Genomic DNA, 27,565 nt, shown 5'->3' on the forward strand with positions numbered 1-27,565 from the left:
GCTCCTTGAGTATAGGAATGATGTCAGGATCACCAGTGGGTCCCCAGAGGTGAGCACAGTGCCTGTCACATAAATAAATATGTGTGAATGAGGACTGGGGTTGTGGCTCAGTGGTAGAGCACTTGCCTTGTATGTGTGAGGCACTGGGTTGATTCCCAGCACCACATAAAAAACTAAATAAATAACATAAAGCCATCGTGTCCACCTACAACTAAGAATATTTTTTTTTAAAGTTTGAATGGATGAATACTCATTACTATTGACTTCATGCTGATCATTCCCTCATTAGCACGTAACAGGTTCTGATTGGATGATAAATCTTCCAAGAAATCATATTTTCTGAGATGATCTGATGACTGAAGATCAGAATGAAGAAGACCATCCCAAGTCCAGAGCCAGGTGGGTCCCCAGAGGTTTCACCTTTCTGTTGTTCTGGGAAGTACTCCATGCATTTGAGATAATTGCTTATGTATTTGGATCAACCGACGAGAAAAAAAAAAAAAGTTTGAATAACAAATAATAAAAGTAAGAAGTAATCTCCTGGCCATTTTCACCCCATTTTTGCTAAGTTTTGCTAATAAACAAGCATGATAAGCCTGTTTTAGGACAGATGTTTGTGTCTCGTTATTTAAGGATACATTGAGACTTGCACAGACTGCATATGTTTTTTCTATGACGTGCTGTCAATGAGGTAATCAGGAAAGAGTTGTCAATTGGTGTCCCTAAAATGTTAGTACAAAAAGTCTGAAGTCAGGATTTATTCATCCTAAATTCACATTTCAGCAAAATGGTAGGAATCTAGGTAGAAAATGATATTTTTAGTTTAGCCAATGCACCTGAGTCTTAAAGACCTTTACATAAGTGTCTCCAGCTGGTCCATTGACCATGGAGATTTCCCTCTATCTGCAGCCTTCCAGACTATAGAATTTGTAGAATTCTTAAATCTGTTACCCCAAACCAATTAGTTTTCATTTGCTTGTTTGTTATTTCTGCAATCCCACAGTGCTGGGGAGTCGAATCCAGGCTTTGAGTATATGAGGTAGGCACTCTACATGATGGGCTATATCGCCAGCACCCAATTATTTTTCAAATGAAAGCTCTCCCCACCTTCTCTCTTTCTCTTCTTCTCTCTCCTTCTCTCTCCCTCCTTCTCTCTCCTTCTCTCTCATGCTGGAAGTTCTGTACTTACGCTAGGTATAAAACCAACTCCAATTGTTGCCCTCCATCCTCTGGCCTCACACAGGACCATGGCTTCGATGTTGCAGGCAGGATCCAGGGAGCTCTTCCCTTCAGCCAGAAGCTGCTCCACCACTTCCTCCACCCTCATTGGAACTCTGCTGAAAATGGCTGCAGCTCAGCCCCTTTGATGACATTTCTGTCACTGTATCTGAGGGAATATGCATAAGGCTATGGGGAAATATCTTGTGTTCAAAACACAATTCTCTCAACCATATTGGAAGGATTTCCAGGACAGATAGCCCATTCACCCATTCATGAGATTTTGATGGTCCACTCTCACATCTCAGCTTGCCACCATCAAGAAGCCTGTCTTCAGTCTTCAGTATGCGTTCTTTTCATCACCCTGATGTATGTCTCATCTGAGTCACTGTATTCCTTATCCTCCCTGCAAGCTGTTGCATTACCCTTTTTGCCTCTTAGGAGAAGCCACAGCAACACATCCAGCTCAAGTTTGCTGCTTCCCTGGTTGTGGCAAGCTGCAGCAACAGGAGCTCCATACGGCTTCTCCTCTGCTCTGTCTCAGTGGGGCAGGACAGACTGACTTGTACAGGGCTTCACAGTCGGCACAGCTGGCAACCCATTTTAGGAACATTTCTTTGAAAGCTTAGATATGAATTAAAATTAAAGAAATGAAGAGATGTATTTATCCTTGGCTGTAAGTTCTCTAAAATTAGAGGAAATAAAGGAAGGAAATTAAAGAAATTATCCTAAGTAAAAATGATCAACATCTAAAACAAACAATTAATCAAGCTTTATTTCAGCATTTTTGGTGCCAGAACAGGATGGCAAAACCACTTTCCCCAAGCCAGAACACTCCCTCACATATCTAAACTTATTTTCTTTGCAAAAAGTTTGGGATTCACCAGTCTGAACAACATAAAAAGCAAACCTGGAATTGTTGGAGTACAGAGCTCATTTACAGAAAATCTCTACTAAACACTTTTAGAGAAAAGCTTTGCAAACCACATAATAAACAGAAGTTCAGCATCTTCAGAATTTACTAAAAATGAGACTATTCAATGGGCTAAATACCAATAACTTCTGCTAATCCCCATAGTTTACTTCACTCCAAGCTCATGTAAGCATTGCTCCTTGCAGTGACCCTGACTAGTAAAAACTCAGAAATGAAGGTTAAATTGTCACGGGGAACACAGGAAGTGTCCCCTGGAGAAACAAGCTATTTAATTTTAGTCTTTCATCAGTGAAAACAGCAACATCTCAAAGGAGGAACTTTTTACAACTCAGAAATAAATGTAAAAATAGACCCTATTTTTAAAAGGTAATGCAATTTATTAATTGTACTGCTAACGTTCTCTTGTTCTACAAAGTGTTCTTATGTCAAATGCCACCCCCACAGCCAAGTGAAAGTAACTGCTAGTGGCAGTTTGTGAGGTCACACAGAATCCCTTCTGAGTTGCAAGCCCAGGCACTTGGTTCTAAGATAAACCATCTCTTCCTGCCCAAGATGAACATCTACTGTATTCAGAGCAACTTGTCAATAATGCTTCAATTTCTGGGGACAGTGCTAGGAAATTGTGATTGATTGAGTTTCTCATTTGCTACTGTTATTGCAGAAGGACAGGTGTGATTGTCATGTTTAATATCCTGTAACAGGAAGGTCCCCGTCGAGAATGATGCAGGAAAAAAATCTCCCACTCCCATGGAATTAAAGATTGTTCTAAAGAAAAACCAGCACTTAAACCTAAGCAAATGTTTTGTTTTTCATTCCCTTTTGGCTATGTTTTCCTGAAACTATTTGGTAAAGAATCAGGAAACTCAGTGCATTTGGCCAATGTTGTCTTTTGTTGATAGAAGAGATGACTGACAAGCAGCTCATATTGATATCAACAGGGTTGTAACCCTAACACAGCTGGAAAAATAATCACAAGAAATGGATTCATTTTATTCCCTTTGCTTGTATCCCAGGTTATCCTTCCTCTCTGGGATTGATGTAATTCTCTCCAGTACTAAGTTATTAGGTCTTGCTGCTACGCATCAGATTCTGTTCACCTGAGTGAAACATGAAAGGTAACAGTGAACGGGTGCAGAGGTACTTGGAAGGGCAGACCATGGAGCCCATCTCTCAGGGCTTAATATCAAGGTGTTGCTCTCTAGCTATCTGTGATATTTTCAACAACTTTTCTAAGGCTCTGTTTTCTCTTACATACTGTGGAGAAAATAATGCTGCCTATCTTGCAGGGTTATTGTGTAGATTAATTTTTTTCTCCAAAGATCCTTGTCTCCCATATTCTCTCCATTAGCAAATGGCACCCCATCCATTCAGCTGTTCAAGTTAGATGATAAGGAGTCACTCTTGATTATTCTATCCCTCATACTCCCTAGCCAACTTGTAATTAAGCCTATTAATTCTACCTCCACAACAAATTCAGCATCTCCCCAAGGTTCTTGCATCTTAACCAATGATGCATGTGTTTGATCACTCCTGCTCCTCCATAGCCCCCTCCCCTGCCTAGCCTAGGCTCTATTACCTCTGATCTGAACATGTCTCCCTGATTCTGATTTTGCTCACTGTAATCTAGTCCCCCTAAAGCAGTCTGAGTGATAGTTTGGAAATGGAAATCATGTCACTGTGCCACTTAGAATCTGCTTATGATCTAGAAACTGAAAATACATGTCAAGCTTACCTTATTTACTTACTCCATTACCCATTATCTGCTCTTCCAGAAGAGGATGGTGCTTCATGAGAACAGAAACCCAATCAGTATTGTTCAATAGCAACCATCAAGAACCCAGAACAGTGCCTGAAACCCTTAGTAAGTATCTCTTGAATGATTGGATAGAAAGTGGTTAATATACAAGAAGTCCTTAACATGTGACTTAATACTAGGAAGATTAAAAACAAATACTTTTTCCCCCCTGGTTGTTTGTTTTGACAATTTTTTTAAATTTAAATTTCATTTTGAATTTTTCTAGTAATAATAGTAGTGACTTCAGGGAGAGGAGAGCAAGGCAAAGCTCATTGATAGAGATGGAGCCTTTGCAGCAGGTCCCAGAGGCTCCAGCATCACTGTTTATCAAAAAGCATTTTGTCAGAATCTGAGAGAAAAAAGGTTTGGGTAGAGATAGCATGCACTAGTCTTGGGTTGGACCAGAAGTCTGGACAGTGTTGGCCTAAATTTTAGAAGCAATAACCAGCAACGATGAATAACTATTCATCTAGACGAGTGATTCATTGATAGGCATCTGTTTTCTTGGATACAAACTCAAAATCTTCTCTAATTTTTGGCAGCTCAAAACACTTAAATGCCTTTGGAATTCTATACTGCGCTTGGCTCTTGGATCCTGGAGGTAGGCAATGCCAGGAATTTTTGTTCATCTATTTATCAGACAAGCATCATGGAGCCTTGCTCCTGACCACTGCCTCATTTACCCTGTAAGCATGTACAGTGCTCTAGCCAAGGATCCTTCAGTATGGCAGTCCTCTCAAAAAACAAGTTTTCTCTCTTAAACTTAATTTTCCCAATGAAGGGATCCCAAATCCGCAAATTGCTGGGCACTCTGGACTTTGTGCACCTTCATGGATTCTGCTATTTGGACTAATCTGTCTGGATACATGTCCAAGCTCTTGGCTCAGCTTGGCCTCTCTCTTAGTGATGCTTGTATCTCATCATTCCACATTCTGCCTGGAATATTACTGGTGCTCCACTGTGGCTGCTATTTGGGAGGCACTGTGCTATGTGCTTTTTGAGTATCATCACGAATCCTCCAAACTATATTCTGAGCTGTATTTTACCTGTCCCTTTGCTACAAAGGGTCCCAGCCCTGCTCCTTCTTTACTTGGCATTTGTTAAATTTACCCCTGTCTTTCCTTGCTTTTCCCTCCCCAAAATCATGGTACTTGAAATCCTTACTTTGGAGGCTCTGGACATTTGACTTAAAAAATAAAATCCAGAGAGATAGGAATCATTAACCCATTTTATTTCTCCCAGAAATAAACTTAATGAGGTTTAATTTTCAGGTTACCCAAATAAATTCTTTAATTTGTATCCCTGATTCACTTAAGAAATAAACTTTACTATGTCAAAATATTTTTTGTTATAAGATTAAAGACATAAAAATTATACCCATCATGACCATTATCATTTTGGTTTATACCTCTCCTGTTTTGTCCCATACATATAGAGTGAATGTTTGTGTATGGCATGTTGTAATGGAATATTTTTAGGTCCTTCCATGTAAATTTCAAGACTTCAAGAAGTCACGCAGGAGCACAAAGAGGAGAGAAACCTCAAACCTTCATGTTCTGCTTTCAGTTCTCTGAACTTTGCACTGCATCACGAAATGAGGAAAGATAGAAAGGAGACAAATCTCCAGTGATATGTGGAATATAGTATCTGTGAACAGGTGCCTTATATTCTCCTCTATCATCTGATGGTTTATTGTTTTTTTAATCTAAGAGAAACTATTATCTCCAAAATTGTTATACACTAATTTCTATGTTTATCTAAGCTCCAAAGGATATCAGAGAATTGATAAATTACTGTCTTGCAGGAAAATATGGAGTAGATGATGAAATTTGACTTTTTGTCTTCAAATCCTGGCTCTCTCATTTTTCAGTAATGTGATCTTGCATGAGTTACTTTCCTTTTTCTGAGCCTCATTTTTACCATGTGCAAAGATTGATGATAGTACCTATCTTGAAAATGGATTGTGGAAATTAAGTGAGAAGTGTAAAGGAAGCAGCTGGCAGAATACCAGACACATGAAAAACTTCAATGAAAGTAGCTATTATTTTATTCCTTTTATACAATTTCACTTATTCAAATTAAGATAAAGAGTAAATCCTATTAAATGTATTATTTGGTGAGGGTCATTCAAGTACTTACTTCTGAATTCTAGATATGTTCAAGTTAAATTCCTTGATAGCAAGAAAGTCAACACTAACTTACCCACTTTCTTCAGCATTTGTGTGTGTGTATATCTATATCCATATCTATATCTATATCTATATCTATATATATTTCTACCTATCTCAAAAATTTAAGATCAATATTCCATAAGTGACTAGGGTGACGTATTAGAAGAATTGTATCTTATCAATTCCAAGGATAGATCAATTCATGTTGAAAGAATTCTAAGAGAAGAGATATAGAATATTTTTCAATTCCTATGGTGCTCGAAGAATCAATTCATTCATCAAATGGGGAAGGAAAAATAACAGAATGAGACAAACATCATTACCCTATGTACATTTATGATTACACAAATGGTGTGACTATACTTCGTGTAACACCAGAGAAACAACAGTTGTACCCCATTTGTGTACAATGAATCAAAATAAATAAATAGATAAATAAAAACCTATACATTTTGTTTGTTTGTGTGTGTGTGTGTGTGTGAGAAAGAGAGAGAGAGCAAGTGCCAGGCAGACAGACAGAAAGATAGAGAGACACACAAATAGAACATATCTTGCCATCAAGAAACTCCCAAACTACTGAAAGACAAATGTACAAAACAAAGTCAAAACATTATTTAAAGTCAATTGATAGAACTCCCAGTGAAAGGAGACAGATAAACATTAAAGTTAGCCTTAGCAACAGCTTTACAGAGAGCACAATGTGAGCTGAGACTTTAATGATAAATAGCAGGGCAGGAGCAGCCAGAGCAGATCATCAGAAATGAACAATGTGTTTGAGGGAGGGTGATGATAAGCAAGTTGTAAGGGCCAGCACAGGAAGGATTTATCCTGTCTAGATAAGTTTGTAGGTTTTCTTTTAAGCAAACAGAAACAATGTAGGAGTTAGCCCTACAAGGTTGCCCAATAGAAACTTCTGCAATGATGGAAATGTTCTATACATGTACTGACCAATATGGTGGCCACCAACCACATGTGGCTAGTAAGTTCTTGAAATGCAACTAATGGGACTAAGAAATGTGTTCTTAATTTTAATTAAGTGTATGTTTTCATAGTCACATGTAGCTAGTAGCTACTGTATTGTATAGGGCAGTTTTTAAAAGATCCACCTTGGCCACATTTATGGATAGATTGGAGACATGATCTAAATAGAGAAGCCCCTAAAGGGGGTTATTTTATAGTTTAAGTAACTGGACTATAGGTAGCTAGATCAGGATCAATGGTAGCTGAGAAGTAAAATAGGGGATGCCTACGAGAGATAGCTTGTATCCCAATTCCTGGCTCAAAAACCAACTCAATTCCTATAAGAAATTAGCATTGAATATATTAATTGGATATGGATAAAAAAATTGCTCAAAGTTAAATCTCTCTTGGGCCAGTTAATATCACATTTTCTTCTCTTCAAAATACACAAGTCAAGGAGATGATATGGTCAAGAGCTGGCTAAAGATTTGTGCTCTCAGTTTTCAAGGGTTGGGACAAGGAAGAAAGGATCCACTGAACAACTTCCTCTGAGACTGTAAAGGGACCTGAGATAGGAGTTGTAGAGGTTCCCAAAATAAATCACTAGAATCTCTGTCTTTCCTGGTGCTGTGGTGAGAAGCAGGGCCTCGGATGAGGAGATGAGAAATGTACCCAGGGACCCTGAACACTAGGTCCTAGAGCTCTCAGTCTCAATAAAGATATTATTCCCAATTTTGACATAGAACTCAGAAATGGATTGGCAGGGCTCCATTCTTTCTGGAATGGAATTTCTCAGGGGAGAATTGGTTTCTTTGCTTTCTCCTGCTCCTACAATCCCATTCATTCCTTTGTAGCTTCTTCAAAACCAGACGCTAGCATCTCTCTGTGTCTCCCCCTTTTCCTCCCTCTCTCTTTTTCATTGTTAAATTTCTTCAGACTTTCTCCCTTTTTCCTCCCTCATATCTAAAGACTCTCATGATTATGCTGGACCCATCAGGTAATGGTAACTCAGGATAACCTACCCAACTCAAGATGTTCAGTTCAGCCACATTTACAAAATTCCTTTTGCCATGTAAAGTGACATTTCACAGGTTCCAGTATTAAAATGTAAATATATTTAGAGGGCTAGTATTCTGTCTTCCATGCCAACCTACACAGGTACAATTTTATTTTAATGATATACAAATTTTGTGTTGTATTAAAATTAAAATGCATCAGTATAATAAAGAAAATAAACCCATTTTCTAGGACTTAAATGTTTAAGATAGAAGGTTTTTAATTTCATAAGTATTTATTTTTCTTTCACTTTTTGCATTAACTAAATTGTGTGACCCTGACCTAGTCACACTTCTCAGAGCCTCAGTTTCCTCATTTGTAAGATAATAGAGCTCAACTGGCAAGTGTCTGCAGTCCCATTCAGCTAGAATCTTATCTACAACTTGTTATTATTCTACTATGCATTTCAGAATTACATTTTAAAAGCAAGCAGAAGTTCTGGTTTCTCCCCAGAGCAGCAAAAACCAGACTCTGTTTTTATTTGGTTTTGTTTTATTTTGTGTGCCTAAAGCCTAACAGAGTATGTTTTGGGACTAGAAAAACAATGGGTAATTCAATTTTACCCTTAGTCTCTCATAAACAATTGGTACAACTTTGTAACTAGCCTAGTAAATAACAACTCTCTGGGGCTTTTTTTCACAGCAAATAATATTATACCTATCACTTATGGAAGATAATAAAAGATGGGATATTTGCATAAATCTTAAGGGCATGAATCATCATCCAAAATGTTTTATTGCTTCCCAGTTTTCCATAATGTCATATTCACTGGAAATACTATTTCAAGTGAATGTTCAGTATCTTCCTGGAAATTATTTAAGATGAAATACTAAGGGAAACAAACTTTTAAATTGTGGGTTTTGGGTTTGTTGTATTTTGTTTTGTGTTGGTTGGTTAAGGAGCTCAAGTGGAAGAAAATCCCATATAAGGCATTTGCTGTTTGAAAGCTCTAAGGTATTAGTCTAAAACTGATAAATAGACATCAGAATTCATTACATCCAACAAATTTATATTTGCTGTTTTATTGTGTAATATTCTCAATGTAACTACATTTAAAGTAGGTTTAACATGCTCTAATAATATTGTACACAAGAAATCTAATGATGTATTTAAACAAGTGCCCTCAGCACTGGCCAGTATGAAGATATTGGTACTCTTATGAAACCTTCTTCTTTCTTATTTGTTATTTCTTATTGGAAGCGATGGGCCACTAGCCTCTTTCTAGGAAAGTTACTGTGTTTACTTAAATTTCACAATTTAAACAACCAAAATGTGGTGATTCTTCCCCCCACCTCTCTCTGGCAGGACCCAGCACTGGTCTCATTGGTATTACCATCTGTGGAAGGAAGTGAAGGAGAGAGGGGAGGAAAAGGTAGGAGCAGGTGGATGATCAGTGCTCATGAAATCACTGAACATGTCCCCCAGAGAAACTTTTCATCATGAATTAGTTGATACTGCTGTGATATTTAAATCTTCTTCCTATTCATTGCATGTGATCTTCATATCAGGGTCTAGTCATGCACTCAACGAATAGTTATTGAATGTCTATTTTGTGTCAAGTTCTGTGCCAAGCTCTGGAGATACAATGGTGGGTAAGCTGGGTAGAGACCTATTCTATAGGTCTCATGTTCTAGGTACAAAGATATATTAATCCTAGAGTCAAACAATTGCATTTAAAATTGTATTAATATGCTAAGAACAATGTTTTGACCAAGACAACCACTAAAGAAAGAATATATCAATTTATATCACTAATAGAACATACTTTATAAAAATCAGGTCTTATGCAGTTATTCATGTGACTTCACTGAGTTTTTCTCTAATTATTTAATTGCAAAGGGAATTTGGCTTAACTGGGAGAATTCAACAGCTTTAGAAGCAGGAAAGGAAAATAATGATTAGTCAAGTGACCTTTGCCCAAGATTTTAGATCCATTAAGTAGTGAAATGTGGCACATTCTAATTAACAACCTGTAATTGAAACTTCTAAGTGGTATGATGTATCATAGAATAGGAAATGTTAAATGTTGTCTGATACTTTATTGTAAATACAGGGAAATTAGAACCATATCTCATTTTCCTACTTACAAGCTTGTTTTATATGGGGTTTGTATCTGTAACCAAAGAGGCCTTTGTCTAAGTCCCTGTGGCTAGCTCTGGGAAAAGTGACGTATCATATTTGTTAGAACTACTTCTCTTTCTCTGCCTTGAGACAAAAAAGCAAGTGAACTGTTAATTGGACATGTGAAACTTGTAAGATATTGGTAGGGTTTCCTGTGTTCCCAGACAAAATCAATTATATTTATGTCACAGTCCAAGTTAAATAATTCCATATTTAAAAGCATAATCTTTTCATATTTAAAAACATAATCTGCAGCTAGGCAGAGTCTTTATTTTCAATCTGAGTTCATTCTTATTGTATTCTTAGCTTCCTAGAGATTTAAAGCCAAGTTCTGTGGATACAAATTCCCAACCTCTCCTCCAAAGCCATTAAGCTACACTTGCCATCCCTGGACTATCACTAAGTTCTATTGAGAAAGCAAGAGGAAAAGGTGTACAGTTGAGGAAAATTCTACAAAATCTTCCTAAGAAGCTCCATTCCAAGCACCCAGATCCTAAACAGTCAACTGGGAAGGACATCACCACATCTCCTGGGAACTCTGTCCTTTCCAAAGCTCATCTCAAAGTCATTACAAAAATCATTTTCTCACCACCCCAATAAGGTGTTGTCCTATCTTCTGAGGACTGTCACTCATTGGGTATATCATTTTTTTTTATTGGTACACAGTATCTGCTGCCTATGCTCTTTTTGAAAAATCATAATGTTTTTCATTTGCAGTGGTTGGTTTATTATAATTACTATTATTATTGGATGGTAGGAATCAGAGCTGCAATTAGGAGACTGTGACTTTACCCATGGAAACATGGAAACTTAGCAGCAGAATAATGGTTAGTATCAGGGAAATACATGGTCCCTTAAATAAGTTTCTGAATGTCTTGTGGAGGAGCACCTCTAGGCACAATTGCTGACAAGTGGGACAGGCAGATAGGAAGAGAATTTGTACCTAGTGCTGTGTGTCAGGATCTCAATGGGAAGCAGATGGCACTACTATATAAGGAAGATCAGAGAAGAGTTTATTTACAAATGAACTACTTTCAAGGTGTGAACAGGAAATTTTGAGTTAGAAACAGTAGAGTTATTATCACCAATCCTGGATTTGAAGAATCTGGAAAAAACTGAAAGGAGCTGTAAGACAAGAGTCAAATAGAGAAGGCTGCCTTGAGAAGAGCAATTATATTCATTTGCAGAAACATCCAGACCAAGGTAGCCAAGAGAGGAGTGCTCTGAACTTCTCTTGCTCTGATCTGTCGCTCAGACTCTCCAGTTGAGAGAAGTTTCCAAATCTTTGGAAACCAGTGGTGAAGGGACATACGTTGATGTATTTATTCCTTGTTGGCTAGACGGTTTGCCTAATGCAAAGAGTGGTGCAGAAAAGCCAAGGGAGAAGATGGGAGATACACAGTACATGGTGCCAGAGAGGGATCCTTCTTTTCACCAGGTAGGCCATCATTAAATTTGCAAACATGCTCAGTCACTGTCTCACTATACTTTAAACCCTCCTACCTCTGTGAAAATAAAACCACAACTTATGATAAAAATAACATAGAAAAAAACTTTTCAAAAATTATCAGGAGGTCATTAAAGGAAAAGAACTTATGCCTGAGAGCAGCTGCTGTGCTCAAGTGTGGATTTTTGGTTACCTTCTGACTGCAAGCTTCCAGAACAGATAGCCACAATGGGCCCAGAGACACTCCTGTTTTATGAATATTTTTACTAATAATTTATATTTTAAAACTTTGTCATTAGTTACATAGTCCCCATCACACTGCACCTATTCAGTTAAGTTTCCCCCAAACAGAATTTTTGCTTCCTTTTCACCATTGTTTGCTTAGTCTAGACTCCCAGTTTCCCTACCTTCACTAGAACACTGATTTGAAGTATCTGAATCCCTGTTGTCTGACTTGCAGTTTCTCTGACCTCAAATAAAGTGTTTTTATTTCCTTTTGCTCTTGCATATCTGAGTTTGGATGGATCAACATCTCTGGTCTTGACTCTGGCAATGGACATCTGAATTAAGAGGTCATCTATCCCCAACTAAAAGCAACTCTAGATTAAACTTCTCTCTTTGACTCTGTTTCTATAACCCATCCCTGAGAACCTTCCCTTAATCTCCCTAGATTAAATTACTTCTCCCTCCTATGTTTCCTTGCTATACACAACTGAGATACTCTTAAAGAAGAAAGAAAAAGTGGTATAGAACAAGGTCTCTGATGTTAAGATTGTGGGATTTTGAAATCTGTCTTTGTTTACCTCTTGGTTGTACTTTGGGCAAATTTCCTCATTTATAAAATGGAAATAATAATAGTATCTACCTCAGTTGACTGCAAACAGAATTTAAGAGGAAAATTCATGGAAAATCTTTAGTCTGTCCTGAAATAAGAACTTGATAAACATGAGCTTCTCTTACCACTACTACTGCTCTACCACAAGTACTACCACTTTTAGCACTTCTATTCCATTTCTTCTGTTCAATTCTATTGGTGAAGGCTTTGAGGGCAGGGTCATATTTTATGCATCTTTTAAATATCAGTTGCTGACTCCGGCTGCGGGCTCTCTTCACGGGGCGATCCAAGATGGCGGCCTAGAGGGAGACTGCACTTCCAGTCGCTCCACAACCCAGGAGTTAAGAAGGGGAGGCATTGAGAGACTCGGACTGAAGTGGAGCCACGGGTGAGTCTGCCCACTGGGTAAAGCTCGGCCCGGGTGGCAGGCCCAGATAGAGGTGGCTTATCGGAGCCGGGCAGGGCAGCTAGAGTCATCCACAGGCAGTCCTGCGCACTCCGGCGGTGGGCCCCGCCCACACAGCCAGCTTCTCCAGGTTCTCGGAACGGAACTGGCCCGCTAGTGAGAGCCTGTCTGAACAGAGCAGGCTCCAAGTCCCAGAGCCGCTGCAGTGCAGTGTACTCCTGCAAAGAACCAGCGGAGAGTCTCGATCTGCAATCAGCCTCAGGGATAAGGGCAGGGCAGCCGGAGACCTCTTCAGGCGGCTCTGCCCACTCCGGCTGCGGGCTCTCTTCACGGGGCGATCCAAGATGGCGGCCTAGAGGGAGACTGCACCCCCAGTCGCTCCAGAACCCAGGAGTTAAGAAGGGGAGGCACTGAGAGACTCGGACTGAAGTGGAGCCACGGGTGAGTCTGCCCACTGGGTAAAGCTCGGCCCGGGTGGCAGGCCCAGATAGAGGTGGCTTATCGGAGCCGGGCAGGGCAGCCAGAGTCATCCACAGGCAGTCCTGCGCACTCCGGCGGTGGGCCCCGCCCACACAGCCAGCTTCTCCAGGTTCTCGGAACGGAACTGGCCCTCTAGTGAGAGCCTGTCTGAACAGAGCAGGCTCCAAGTCCCAGAGCCGCTGCAGTGCAGTGTACTCCTGCAAAGAACCAGCGGAGTGCCTTGATCTGCAATCAGCCTCAGGGATAAGGGCAGGGCAGCCGGAGACCTCTTCAGGCGGCTCTGCCCACTCCGGCTGCGGGCTCTCTTCACGGGGCGATCCAAGATGGCGGCCTAGAGGGAGACTGCACTTCCAGTCGCTTCACAACCCAGGAGTTAAGAAGGGGAGGCATTGAGAGACTCGGACTGAAGTGGAGCCACGGGTGAGTCTGCCCACTGGGTAAAGCTCAGCCCGGGTGGCAGGCCCAGATAGAGGTGGCTTAGCAGAGCCGGGCAGGGCAGCTTGAGTCTTCCCAAGGTAGTCTTCCACACTCCGGCAGTGGGCTCTTCCCACACGGCCAGCTGCACGGTGCAGGACCACAGTGAGAGCATTTCCGCACAGAGCCAGTTCCAAAACGTGGAACCAGTAGGGGGCTAGGGGCAGTATTCTTCGAATGAGCTGCTTTATCAGATTCCTCCAAGACATCAGGCTACTGAAGGCTGGGAGGTGATACACTGGAAATCTACTGGGACACTATAAGCCAATAGTGGAAAACTGCAATATCTCAGGGTCCCACTGACAACTGACCATTATGAGAAAACAAGGGAAGAAAATGTCCCAAACAAACCTAGATACTACATCAATAAAACCCAATGACAGCACAGCAGAAGAAATGTCAGAAAGGGAGTTCAGAATGTACGTAATTAAAACGATCAGGGAAGCTAATGAGGAGATGAAAGAGCAAATGCAGGCATTGAAGGAGGAGATGAAAGAGGAAATGCAGGCATTAAATGATCGCACCAATCAACAGTTAAAAGACCAAATACGGGAAGCAAGAGATCATTTCAATAAAGAGTTAGAGATACTGAAAAAAAACCAAACTGAAATCCTTGAAATGAAGGAAACAATAAACCAAGTTAAAAACTCCATAGAAAGCATAACCAATAGGATAGAACACCTGGAAGACAGAACCTCAGACATTGAAGACAAAATATTTAACCTTGAAAACAAAGTTGAACAAACAGAGAAGATGGTGAGAAATCATGAACAGAATCTCCAAGAACTATGGGATATCATGAAAAGGCCAAATTTGAGAATTATTGGGATTGAGGAAGGCTTAGAGAAACAAACCAAAGGAATGAACAATCTATTCAATGAAATAATAACAGAAAATTTCCCAAATCTGAAGAACGAAATGGAAAACCAAGTACAAGAGGCTTATAGAACTCCAAACATACAAAATTACAACAGACCCACACCAAGGCACATTATTATGAAAATACCTAACATACAAAATAAAGACAGAATTTTAAAGGCCGTGAGAGAAAAGAATCAAATTACATTCAGAGGGAAACCAATAAGAATATCAGCAGATTTTTCAATCCAGACCCTAAAAGCTAGAAGGGCCTGGAACAACATATACCAAGCCCTGAAAGAAAATGGATGCCAACCAAGAATCTTATACCCAGCAAAACTTACCTTCAAATTTGACGATGAAATAAGATCCTTCCATGATAAACAAAAGCTAAAGGAATTTACAAAAAGAAAGCCAGCATTACAGAACATTCTCAGCAAAATATTCCATGAGGAAGAGATGAAAAACAACGATGCAAATCAGCAACAGGAGGCGCTAGCCTAAAGGAATAGCCAAATAAAGGAGAAACCAAATCATGTCAAAAACAAATATGAGTCAATTGACTGGGAATACAAATCATATCACAATAATAACCCTGAATGTTAATGGCCTGAATTCATCAATCAAAAGACACAGACTGGCAGATTGGATTAAAAAGAAAAATCCAACAATATGCTGCCTGCAAGAGACTCATCTCATAGAAAGAGACACCCATAGACTAAAGGTGAAAGGATGGGGACAAACATACCATGCACACGGACACAGCAAAAAAGCTGGAGTATCCATCCTCATCTCAGATAATGTGGACTTCAAACCAAAACTAGTCAGAAGGGATAAAGAAGGACATTACATGCTGCTTAAGGGAAGCATAAATCAGCAAGACATAACAATCATAAATATCTATGCCCCGAACATTGGCTCATCCACGTACGGCAAACAAATCCTTCTCAATTCCAGAAATCAAATAGACCACAACACAATAATACTAGGCGATTTTAACACACCTCTCTCACCACTGGATAGATCGTCCAAACAAAAATTGAATAAAGAAACTATAGATCTCAACAACACAATCAGCAATTTAGACTTAACGGACATATATAGAATATACCATCCAACAAAGAATGAATACACTTTCTTCTCAGCAGCACATGGATCCTTCTCTAAAATAGACCATATTTTATGCCACAAAGCTACTGTTAGTAAATACAAGAAGATAGAGATACTACCTTGTACTCTATCAGATCATAATGGATTGAAACTAGAAATAAATGACAGAATAAAAAACAGAAACTTCTCCAATACCTGGAGACTAAATAATACACTATTATATGATGAATGGATAACAGAAGACATCAGGAGGGAAATAAAAAAATTCTTAGAAGTAAACGAGAACAAAGACACATCATATCAAAATCTCTGGGACACTATGAAAGCAGTACTTAGAGGAAGATTTATTTCATGGGGTGCATTCAAAAAAAGAAGTAGAAATCAACAAATAAACGACTTAACACTACAGCTCAAAGCACTAGAAAAAGAAGAGCAGACCAATACCAAAAGTAGTAGAAGACAGGAAATAGTTAAAATCAGAGCCGAAATCAACGAAATCGAAACAAAAGAAACAATCAGAAAAATTAATAAAATAAATAGTTGGTTCTTTGAAAAAATAAATAAAATTGATAAACCCTTAGCCACACTAACAAAGAGAAAGAGGGAGAAAACTCAAATTACTAAAATTCGGAATGAACAAGGAAACATCACAACAGACACGAGTGAAATACAAAACATAATTAGAAGCTATTTCGAAAATCTATACTCCAACAAAACAGAAAACCTTGAAGACATCAACAAATTTCTAGAGACATATGAACTACCTAAACTGAACGAGGAGGACATACACAACTTAAATAAACCAATTTCAAGCAATGAAATAGAAGAGGTCATCAAAAGCCTACCAACAAAGAAAAGTCCAGGACCAGATGGGTTCTCAGCCGAGTTCTACAAAACCTTTAAAGAAGAGCTCATTCCAATACTCCTCAAACTATTCCATGAAATAGAAGAGGAGGGAACCCTACCAAACTCGTTCTATGAAGCCAATATCACCCTGATACCTAAACCAGACAGAGACACATCAAGGAAAGAAAATTTCAGACCAATATCCTTAATGAACATCGATGCAAAAATTCTCAACAAAATTTTAGCAAATCGCATACAAATATATATTAAAAAGATAGTGCACCACGATCAAGTGGGTTTTATCCCAGGGATGCAAGGTTGGTTCAACATTCGGAAATCAATAAATGTCATTCACCATATCAACAGACTTAAAGTTAAGAATCACATGATTATTTCAATAGATGCAGAAAAAGCATTTGATAAAATACAGCATCCCTTCATGCTCAAAACACTAGAAAAAATTGGGGTAATGGGAACATTCCTAAACATTATAAAGGCCATCTACGCTAAGCCCATGGCTAATATCATTCTAAATGGTGAAAAACTGAAAGCGTTCCCCCTAAAAACTGGAACAAGGCAGGGATGCCCTCTTTCACCGCTTCTATTCAACATCGTCCTTGAGACTCTAGCCAGAGCAATCAGACAAACCAAAGAAATTAAAGGAATACGAATAGGAAAAGAAGAACTCAAACTATCCCTGTTCGCTGATGACATGATTATATATTTAGAAGAACCTGGAAAGTCCACCAGAAAACTTTTAGAACTCATAAGTGAATTCAGTAAAGTAGCAGGATACAAGATCAATGCTCATAAATCCAATGCATTTTTATACATAAGTGATGAATCTTCAGAAAGAGAAATTAGGAAAACTACCCCATTCACAATAGCATCGAAAAAAATAAAATACTTGGGAATCAATCTCACAAAAGAGGTGAAAGACCTCTACAATGAGAACTACAGAACACTAAAGAAAGAAATTCAAGAAAACCTTAGAAGATGGAAAGATCTCCCATGTTCCTGGATAGGCAGAATTAATATCGTCAAAATGGCTATACTACCTAAAGTTCTATACAGATTCAATGCAATTCCAATTAAAATCCCAATGATGTACCTCGCAGAAATAGAGCAAGCAATTATGAAATTCATCTGGAAGAATAAAAAACCTAGAATAGCTAAAGCAATCCTCAGTAGCAACAGCGAAGCAGGGGGTATTGCAATACCAGATCTTCAACTCTACTACAAAGCAATAGTAACAAAAACGGCATGGTATTGGTACCAAAATAGACAGGTAGATCAATGGTACAGAATAGAGGACATGGACACAAACCCAAATAAATACAATTTTCTCATACTAGACAAAGGTTCCAACAATATGCAATGGAGAAAAGATAGCCTCTTCAACAAATGGTGCTGGGAAAACTGGAAAACTATATGCAATAGAATGAAACTAAACCCCTATCTCTCACCCTACACAAAACTCAACTCAAAATGGATCAAGGACCTCGGAATCAGACCAGAGACCCTGCATCTTATAGAAGAAAAAGTAGGTCCAAATCTTCAACTTGTTGGCTCAGGATCAGATTTCCTTAACAGGACTCCCATAGCACAAGAAATAAAAGCAAGAATAAACAACTGGGATAGATTCAAACTAAAAAGCTTTCTCTCAGCAAAGGAAACTATCAGAAATGTGAAGAGAGAGCCTACAGAGTGGGAGAATATCTTTGCCAACCATACCTCAGATAGAGCACTAATTTCCAGAATCTATAAAGAACTCAAAAAACTCTACACGAAGAATACAAATAATCCAATCAACAAATGGGCTAAGGAAATGAACAGACACTTCACAGAAGAAGATGTACAAGTAATCACCAGATATATGAAAAAATGTTCAACATCCCTAGTAATAAGGGAAATGCAAATCAAAACTACCCTAAGATTTCATCTCACCCCAATTAGAATGGCGATTATCAAGAATACAAGCAACAATAGGTGTTGGCGAGGATGTGGTGAAAAAGGAACACTCATACATTGCTGGTGGGGTTGCAAATTAGTGCAGCCACTCTGGAAAGCAGTGTGGAGATTCCTCAGAAAGCTTGGAATGGAAACACCATTTGACCCAGCTATCCCACTCCTTGGCCTATACCCAAAGGACTTAAAATCAGCATACTACAGAGATACAGCCACATCAATGTTCATTGCTGCTCAATTCACCATAGCCAGATTGTGGAACCAACCTAGATGCCCTTCAGTTGATGAATGGATAAAGAAACTGTGGCATATTTATACAATGGAATATTACTCCGCAATGAAGAATGATAAAATTATGGCATTTGTAGGCAAATGGTCGAAATTGGAGAATATCATGCTAAGTGAGATAAGCCAATCTCAAAAAACTAAAGGACGAATGATCTCGCTGATAAGCGGATGAGGACATATAATGGGGGGTGGGACGGGCTAGCATTAGGTTTAGGGTTAGGTTTAGAGTTAGGCTATGGAGAGCAGTAAGAATGAAGGAAAGAAGGACTGTGCAGAGGGTAAAGAGGGGTGGGAGGGGTGGGAGGGGTGGGGGGGAGGGGAAAAAATATAATAAACATCATTATCCTATGTAAACGTAAAAAAAAAATAAATAAAAAAAAAAATATCAGTTGCTACCTCTTCTTTCTCCTCCTTTATTTGGTCTCTTCTCTGAGAATATTTTAGTCTGGGGGAGTCAATTACATACTATGCATTCTTAAATGCACATTCAAGTGCCATGAAAATTTATAATCTGACCTGTTTTCATATCCCTGGTTCTCTACTAGCTGTTCATGAGCTGAAATTATCACTTGAGGATGATGATAGCACTGGGAGCAGAGGTTTTTTGAACCCTTGATTGCACATTCCAATCACCTGGGGAGCTTTTTAAACACCAATTGCAATTGCAGAAACTCACTTTGAAAGCTTCTGAGCTAATCTCAATGTGTGGACAAGGTTGAGGAAGAGGGAAGGAATATCTTATACTGGAAAGAGGTCATGTGTACATGTCTGTAAAAGAATGGAAGTTACAGATGATGTGACCATTTGTAGTCCCCACTCCTAGTGCCAAATGTGGTGGGCCATACTCTCTCATAGCATGCCACTGTGTGGACACATTTTACGTCCTTTGACAGCCATGTCTCCCATGTCCTTATGGTTTTATTTATTATTCCTTATGTTGATTACCCATTTTGTGCTTCTTTTTAGAAACATCTCAAATATCAAAACTGGTTTCACTCATTTTTCAGGTGCAAAATTCTGCATAGAATTCTGCCAAGAAAGTAGAGCAGAGCTCTCCAGTCCTTAAGTGTGGGCTGCCCAAAGAATGTAGTATAGAAAGGAGGCAAAGATGAATAACTTCATGGTGGATAAATCTAACAGACTTCACCGCAGTCAGATGATCGAGATTAACTTCATCACTGATAAGTTATGTTGCTAGCCCTTGATATGCTATGGTGAGAATATCTATACATTCTAATATATATATTCTAATAATAAGAAAAAGCCTCAGACAAATCAAAACTGAGGGGTTTCTTCTAAATACACTACCAGCACTCTTCAAGACAGAGTCTCCAAAAACAAGGAAAGACAGAAAAGTGTCACAGCCAATAAGGAGGAGCCTAAAGAGATACTGAGATGAAATGTGATGTGATATTCAGGATGAGATCCTAGAATAACAGAAGAACTTTAGGCAAAACCTAAGAACAACTGAATCAAGCATAGGCTTTAATTAATAATAATATGTCAACTTGAGGTCATTAATTATGTTAAATGTTATATGAAAGATGTTAACACTAGTGGAAACTAGACAGTGGGAGGTGTATTTGTGTATGGAAATTCCCTGTATGGTATTTCAGTAAATCCGAAACTATTTTAAAATAAGAGTTGGTTTAAAAAATCTGATACTCTTCTGAAAGTCTTGGAAATAATAAAATTTATTATTTTAGTTGTAACCTATTGCTGTTAAACTAGGGATTCTCAAGCTTGAGCATTTATTACAATCACCTCCAGTCTTGTTAACCAGATTGCTCCACCCCCACCCCAGAGGTCCTGATTCTGTAGGCCTGGGGTGAGGCTTGAGGATTTGCATTTCTAACAAGTTCCTAGTTGAAGATGATGTGCTGGTTCACAGACCAAACCCACTGCTGCATACAGTAAGCCTTGGAATCCAAATGCAAACCTTCACTTGTCCATTCCCACCAGCAAAAAAGATAAACTGACTTTATTTGAATGTATTTCCCCCTATGGCAGATAAGAGTTATGCCATAATGGCTGATATATAATAACTTTATTATAATGCTAGTTACTTTTTGAATTTTATTGCCCTATGTAGATTTTTCACAGTCAGTAAATGCTATTGGTAATATCTAGTTTGGTTTTGGGAAAAGCTCTTTACAAGAGATAAGTTGGAACTTCCAAATGAAGTGGAGTTTTACCTGTAAATCTGCAAGGATGTAGTGAAAATCCTAGAGTGAATTTAGAATTTGCCTTTCACCTGAAGAATGCATGCCCCCAAGCTAAAAAGATGAGAGGAAGTCCATGTTTGGATGCTATTGCCTGCGGTTTTTGTCTGTCATGACAAATTGAGAAAGAAAAGTGTGGGAGGGCTTATCAGTTTGACAAATGTCAGAGGGTTCACAGCAGAGATCTGGATTTGTCTTGTTAGTGATCATGCTGTGAGGGGGTCAGGTGAGTACCCTTGAGAGAGGAGCCTGGGAGCACAAAGCCATGGATATCCTGATTTGAAGCATCTTCCAGAACTACTTGAAGACTTAACTGGGAACAGCAACAACAATATCACTTCTTTAAGTGGATGGTCCAGCTGCAGAAAGATGGTTTAAAAAGGAAATGTGTCTGGTTGAATTTAAAAACAAACAAAAAAAAAAAAACAAAAAAACCTGGGTTTGTGGCATTTCAAAATAAGGTGGGTTTAGAGAAGATAGATCATTGCAAACCTTTGACAGATTAAGTTCTTTTGTGTGCATGGTGTTATTCTGTTTTAGATCTTTACTAAAATGTTTTGAAATTTAGTGACTTTAGTAATTACAAGGTAGAACCTAGTGTTTCACTCTTTGGTATTACACTAATACAGAACTTGTATAAAATCATGTAAAAAGTTTGATCCCACAAGGCAGGTGCTAATCCTTGCTCTCATAACCCAGGGTAATAGAGGGTTCCCATCCCATGTTTGATTTGGGGTTGGTTGTCAGTTTCTTCCATAATGATCTGTATTCAAATGCTATGTTACTTTGGACTCCAGCCTTCTGTAATTGCTCATGCCAGTAGACCCTGAGGACCCTGGTCTCTCCTGCAGCAGGATGTACGGTTTTCTCCTCTAGGACTGCAGCGATTGCTTCTCCAAGAGCAGCAGCTCAGGTGTAAGGAGCGAGCAGCTTGCACTGTGGGGGTGGAACCGCTCAGCTCATTCACCTATAAGATAAAGGGAGATGCTGGGAAGGAATGAAATAGCAATAGGAAAAAATAGCACCTGTCGGCAGAGGGACTGACAGCTAGGATTGTCAAAAGTCCTCCCCCAGCCCTTCATACTCAAGCTTATTTAATAATAATAATCCAGAAAGCAATGGAGAAGTATGACCCATCTTTCAGGAGAGTTTCTCTTTCGTACTGTGTACTTTTTGTCTTTTCCTGAGCTTCCAGGATTCGACTCTCCCTCTTTCTATTCCTCTGGTCCCTCTCTGCTCTGTTTTACTTCTTTTCCTCTTTGGTGTCATATCCCTAAGCCTGGAGAATAGAAGGATAAGATAATGGTATGAATTTAGTAACTTATTTGCTTCTCTTGTGCATTGTTGCTGTGATTTATGATTCAGATTTAATTTTTGTTTTGTGTCTATATTTGGTTCTTTTTGTTTTCCATGATTCTTTTTATTTCATGCACAGTTATACTTGTCAACTAGCCTTATTTATGCTTTCTGATTCTCCAGACGTTTTTTCTCTATAATACTAGTTAATATAAGTGTACCAGTATACTGCTGTCCAGGGTCTCTGGCTAAGCTCTCTTCCCCTACTCCCACCTCTTCTTTTTTTAAAAATTCTCATGCTACTCTACTTTTTATAATAGCATAGAATTATTGACTCTACTCATTTTTTAAGGTAGTGCTAAGTTGCCCTGGAAGTAGGATGTGGCATGGGTGAATGTCATCTTTCAGGAATGGGATGAAAACAGGAAAGTGGGGAGGTCTATGAAGTGACCAATAAAGAAAAGAGAAGCTTCTTAATATTAAGGGAAAACTTGGATGTAAGAGCCAGAAAAAGAGGTATCTAAGCCTACCTTTTCCATTTACTAATCACATAATCTTAATATTTCCTAACCTTTTAGAAACTTTATGGACGTGCATCTGATAAATGGAAAAGACGCTTGTTCTGGTATCCTCCCACAGTTGCTATGCCGATCAAATGGAACTTTGCATGTGAAAACGATTCATGAATTACAACTGCTTTTATCAGCAAAAGTTGTACAGATGCAAACTTTATTCTCCTTTCATGAAGCGCTGACTAGCTCACAGTTGGTTATGTCCTGAGTGTTCTGACCATTTTTCATGATGTGAGTTTCCTCCCTGGGTGCCAGGATGCCCTGCTGGGTCTCTGTGGTTGAAACCCTGTTAAGTCTTCCCAGTCTCCAGGAGGAAAATTCCAAGGTGCTGAGCAGAGTTCTGAGAGAACAGGCTTTCAGGCCAGGTGCACTTGGTCTTGAATTCCAACTTGCTATTACTGTGTACTCTTGGTCAAATTTCTCAACTTCTCAAGGTTGGAGTTCTCACCTGGAAAACTGGGACAATTGTTCCTGTAGGGTTCTTGAGAGACATTGTCTCCAACTCCTCATAAGTGTTTCATTCATAGTGGTAACACTGAACAAATAACAGTGTTATATACGTGGCAACAACAAGGAAATTGCGAGATGTGAGACCAGGAATAAGATCAGACCCAGGCAGGAAGAGTTGCTTGCTACACACATTGATTAGTTAATCATAAAATGTATTGAGAGCATCAATTTCAACTTCAGATTCCTTACTCTCCTGGGCTGGCTGTCTGGTATGGTTCGCTGTCACTCCTGGAGATGGGCATTCCTGACCCTTCAGCCTGTGGTACCCCTCTGAAGACAGTGGGAAGACACAACACATGGTGCCATGATGTGGTGTTGAGTGGTTCTGAGATTCTGAACAGAGATTTTCAGTGTCTTTCATGCAGAGGCAACTCTGAAATCTTGGCTAATGCCTACAGCTGTCGTTACCATAGAGAACTCTAACTCCACTATAACAGGGGAGTCAAGATGTGCATTGTTACTCAGTGAAACAAAGAAATGATTTAAGGTGACAAATGTAGAAGAACTGTGCTCTTATCAATGTAGACCAAAGGCCACGTGACAGCAATCCTCTTAAGGAGAGAGACTGACAGTGCCAAATAATCCTCTTTGTCAAGTCTTGCCCTGTCAGTTTTAGGCAAATTAGCAAGTTCAAATAGATAGCAACTATACCTGTCTTTCAAGTTGTGGTGCTTCTCAGGCTCAGTGTGATACTTTTGACTACTTGTCTATGCCTGAAATCCATGTCCATTCCTCCCGAGGATCATTAAAAGGAAATGGAAGTAAACTCACTGGTGCCTGCCAATCTTTCCCATCAAATGCTATGTTTGACTGGCATGTGACACTCTGCTTCACAGCATGTGGGAAGCTCAGAACTAGCCTCAGATCCTTATAGAAAATGTGAAGAGCACCAATCATTTTTAAAAGAAGTCATTTTTCTAAATAAGAGGGTCTGCTAGTCATTCACTCTTCTCAATTTCCTTATGTTTCTGGAATCCTTGGCATTAGATACTTTCAGAAATTTTTGAGTTAATGTTGGGGAAATAGCATCCTGGGTTTTCTCTGCCTGGATGCCTGCATCTTGAACTGCAGAAAGAAAACAGAGAATTAAACTTCTTTATGGCAACCTTGGCTTTTATCATGGGTAACTTGATGGCTCAGACACATTCTTTCGTTTATTCATTATCTCCTTATTTCCCCTTTGGGTCCTAGCCAATGCTTGATTGCTTGTCTCATGAATACAGGGCTTAGATTTCTGTGCTGATGAGACTAAAGTGAATTGTGCAATGAGAGCTATGACTAGAAGCAAGAAGAAACCCTTCTTTCTGGAATTTATGATGGCAAAGTTTCGTCAGTATACAAAAGCATTGCTACTCTGGGTGTTTCCATCCTGGCTGACCCTGTGATGACTGTTCCAAGATGGCTCCATTTCCTTCTGCCCTCCACCTGCGTTTCTTAGCAAATAACCTATTTTCCTACTTTACTGAAAAGGCAAAGCCTTTAATTTCTCGTCCTTTTCAAATAACATTGTAATATACTCGTTCTTCCCTCTGATTCTCCAAGGGTTAACAAGTACTGGCCCATGAATGGAATCTGGCCTTTTGGTAAATAAGGTTTAATTGGAATACCACTTGTTTTCTTTCATTTACGGATTACTTACATCTGTTTTCACAACACAATGTAGACTTGAATAGTTAGGACACAAAACATGGGACCTCTAAATCCTGAAATATTTATCATATGGGCCCTGACAGAAATGTGACAACCCCTACTCTAAAGAAAGCACTAATCTTCCTCACAGGAACACCCCCATCCAGTCCAAGGACCACTTGTTCCTGATGCCTGAATTATTGCCTCCACCAGTTCCTGCTCTTCCTTCTATCTCTGATATTTCTTCACTAGTCATCCTTCTTTCAGGGCTCAACTTAGGTTGCTTTAATTTATAAACATTGCTGGGGGAACAGTGCCTTCGGAATAAAGAATAATGGCAGCATGTCTCTGAGGGCCTGTACTCTGCGAGTTCTCCAATTCAGATACTTAATCCTAACACTGAGGTGTCCAGGATGTTCCCACCCTCAAGCTAAATGACAGAATCCTCTAACACCTCCAGGTTCTTGCTTATGCCATTTGCCTGAAATGGCCTGTTCCCATTCTTGTATTTGCTATCATAACCCTGTCTGTTCTTCAAAATTGAACTGACGTAACACCTTTTTTCACTCAATCTTTTCTCATTTCCCTATACCTAATCTCTCTTTTCAAATACAGCAAGCTCCAAACATTTTGTCAGTACCTCTTACGATATTTGCACAGTCTACTTCATGTGTCCATTACCTATTTTCTGCTTCTTCTCCTCACTGTGGCAATGGCAGAATATTTGCCCCTTCTTTTCTATCTTTGATGTCTTTACAATAGACAGTGCCATAGATTCTACCTAGATACTATGATTTGGATAGGGTTTGCCCCCAAAGATTCATGTGCCAGAAGCTTGGTCCCCAGAACGGTGGTGTTCAGGTGAGAAACCTTTAAGAAATGAGGTCCAGAGGAAGGGATTTGATCATGGGTGATCCACTTTCATGAATGGTTTAATGCTGTCTCTGTAGAGTGGATCAGATCTTGTGGGACTCGGTTTGTTCTTATGAAAGGAGGTTATTCTAAAAGAGCACACCTGGCCTCTCTCTGGTCTCTTGTTCCCTATCTTGTCATGGGAGAGCTGTCTCTTGCACAGGATCCTGCCATGGAATGCCAATTGCCATGTCATTCTGTAACCAGAGGCCCTAACTAAATACCAAGCAGATGAGGCTGCTCAATCTGGAAATTAAAGCTCCAGAACTATGAGCTGAATAGAACTGTTTTAATTTTACATTACCCAATTCAGGTGTTCTGTTGTAGAAGCCCAAAATTGACCAACAATACTATATTCTGTTGAATTGACTTGAATTTCCCTTACCAAGAACATGAAACCTTTTTGAATAACTTGAAGTTTCCAAAGCCATTTTACCTGAAATAATATGTATGTAAACCTGAGGAATAAATGCCTCAGGTTTTGTCTTCTGAATATTGTGTCAGCTTTCATAAATTTAAATCTCTATTTGTAGCATTTTAAGAAATATGTTAGCCTTGCTTGATTTTCTTTAAGTCAATCCTGTTCTCCCATAAATCTGTTTCTTACATGGAAATGCCAAGGTGATTATATACAACTGAACATTTTTTTTACAACTGAAGAGCTTTAAGACAGAATTTGCATGATAATGTCTACGGAATTTCATTTATCCTTCCTGGTGATACCATCGGTTTGAATTCTGAATTGGTAATGAACACTGCCTCTTCAAGGGAATTAGTTGGAGAAAATATCAATGTATGTCAGAGTTCCTTTTTTATGATTTCAGAAAGATAGTTATAAACGCTCTTTAGAGGTTATCTGTAAAGGCATGTTTTGTGAGAAATTTAGCTCATCAGTTTAAATCTTTTTGTAGGTCTGCTGTTGGGTTGTTAAGTGACTTAATTCTTAAAGGTTAAGCGTTAGCTTAACAAGTGGCAGTCTGCTCAGGAGTAGATGCTTCAGTCCATATGTTATAGAGCTCGGGCCTTCCGGGATACTGAAGCAGCATGAAGACCACTCCTTCAAACCCTGATTCTTGCAATCAAGTCAGAAAGATTTCAGACGCGTTGCTCAGAGTAACAGGAATGAGTTTATTGAAGGGATAGGAAAAGGGGACACTCCCAAAGGAGAGAGTGGGTCCTCTCAGAGAGAAGAGAGACAGTGTGCTTCTCCTGCACTCAAGTTTTATTGGAGATCTCAGGAGAAGTTTCTAGAGAGTTCTGCCAGGTCCACCTCTTAACTTTTCACTGACAGCAGGATGACATTAAACTTTCAAGACCCCACTGCCATGACAACTCTAGGTCACCTTGATCCATGCTGACCAGTTCTCATTGGATTCTTAACTATACATCTTAAAGATTTTATGGTATAGAGGAATTATCCTTATCTTCCTGAGTTTCAGGATCTGGTCTATGTAAAG

Source organism: Sciurus carolinensis, chromosome 8, assembly GCF_902686445.1.
Source record: "Sciurus carolinensis chromosome 8, mSciCar1.2, whole genome shotgun sequence".
NCBI classification, from domain to species: Eukaryota; Metazoa; Chordata; class Mammalia; order Rodentia; family Sciuridae; genus Sciurus; species Sciurus carolinensis.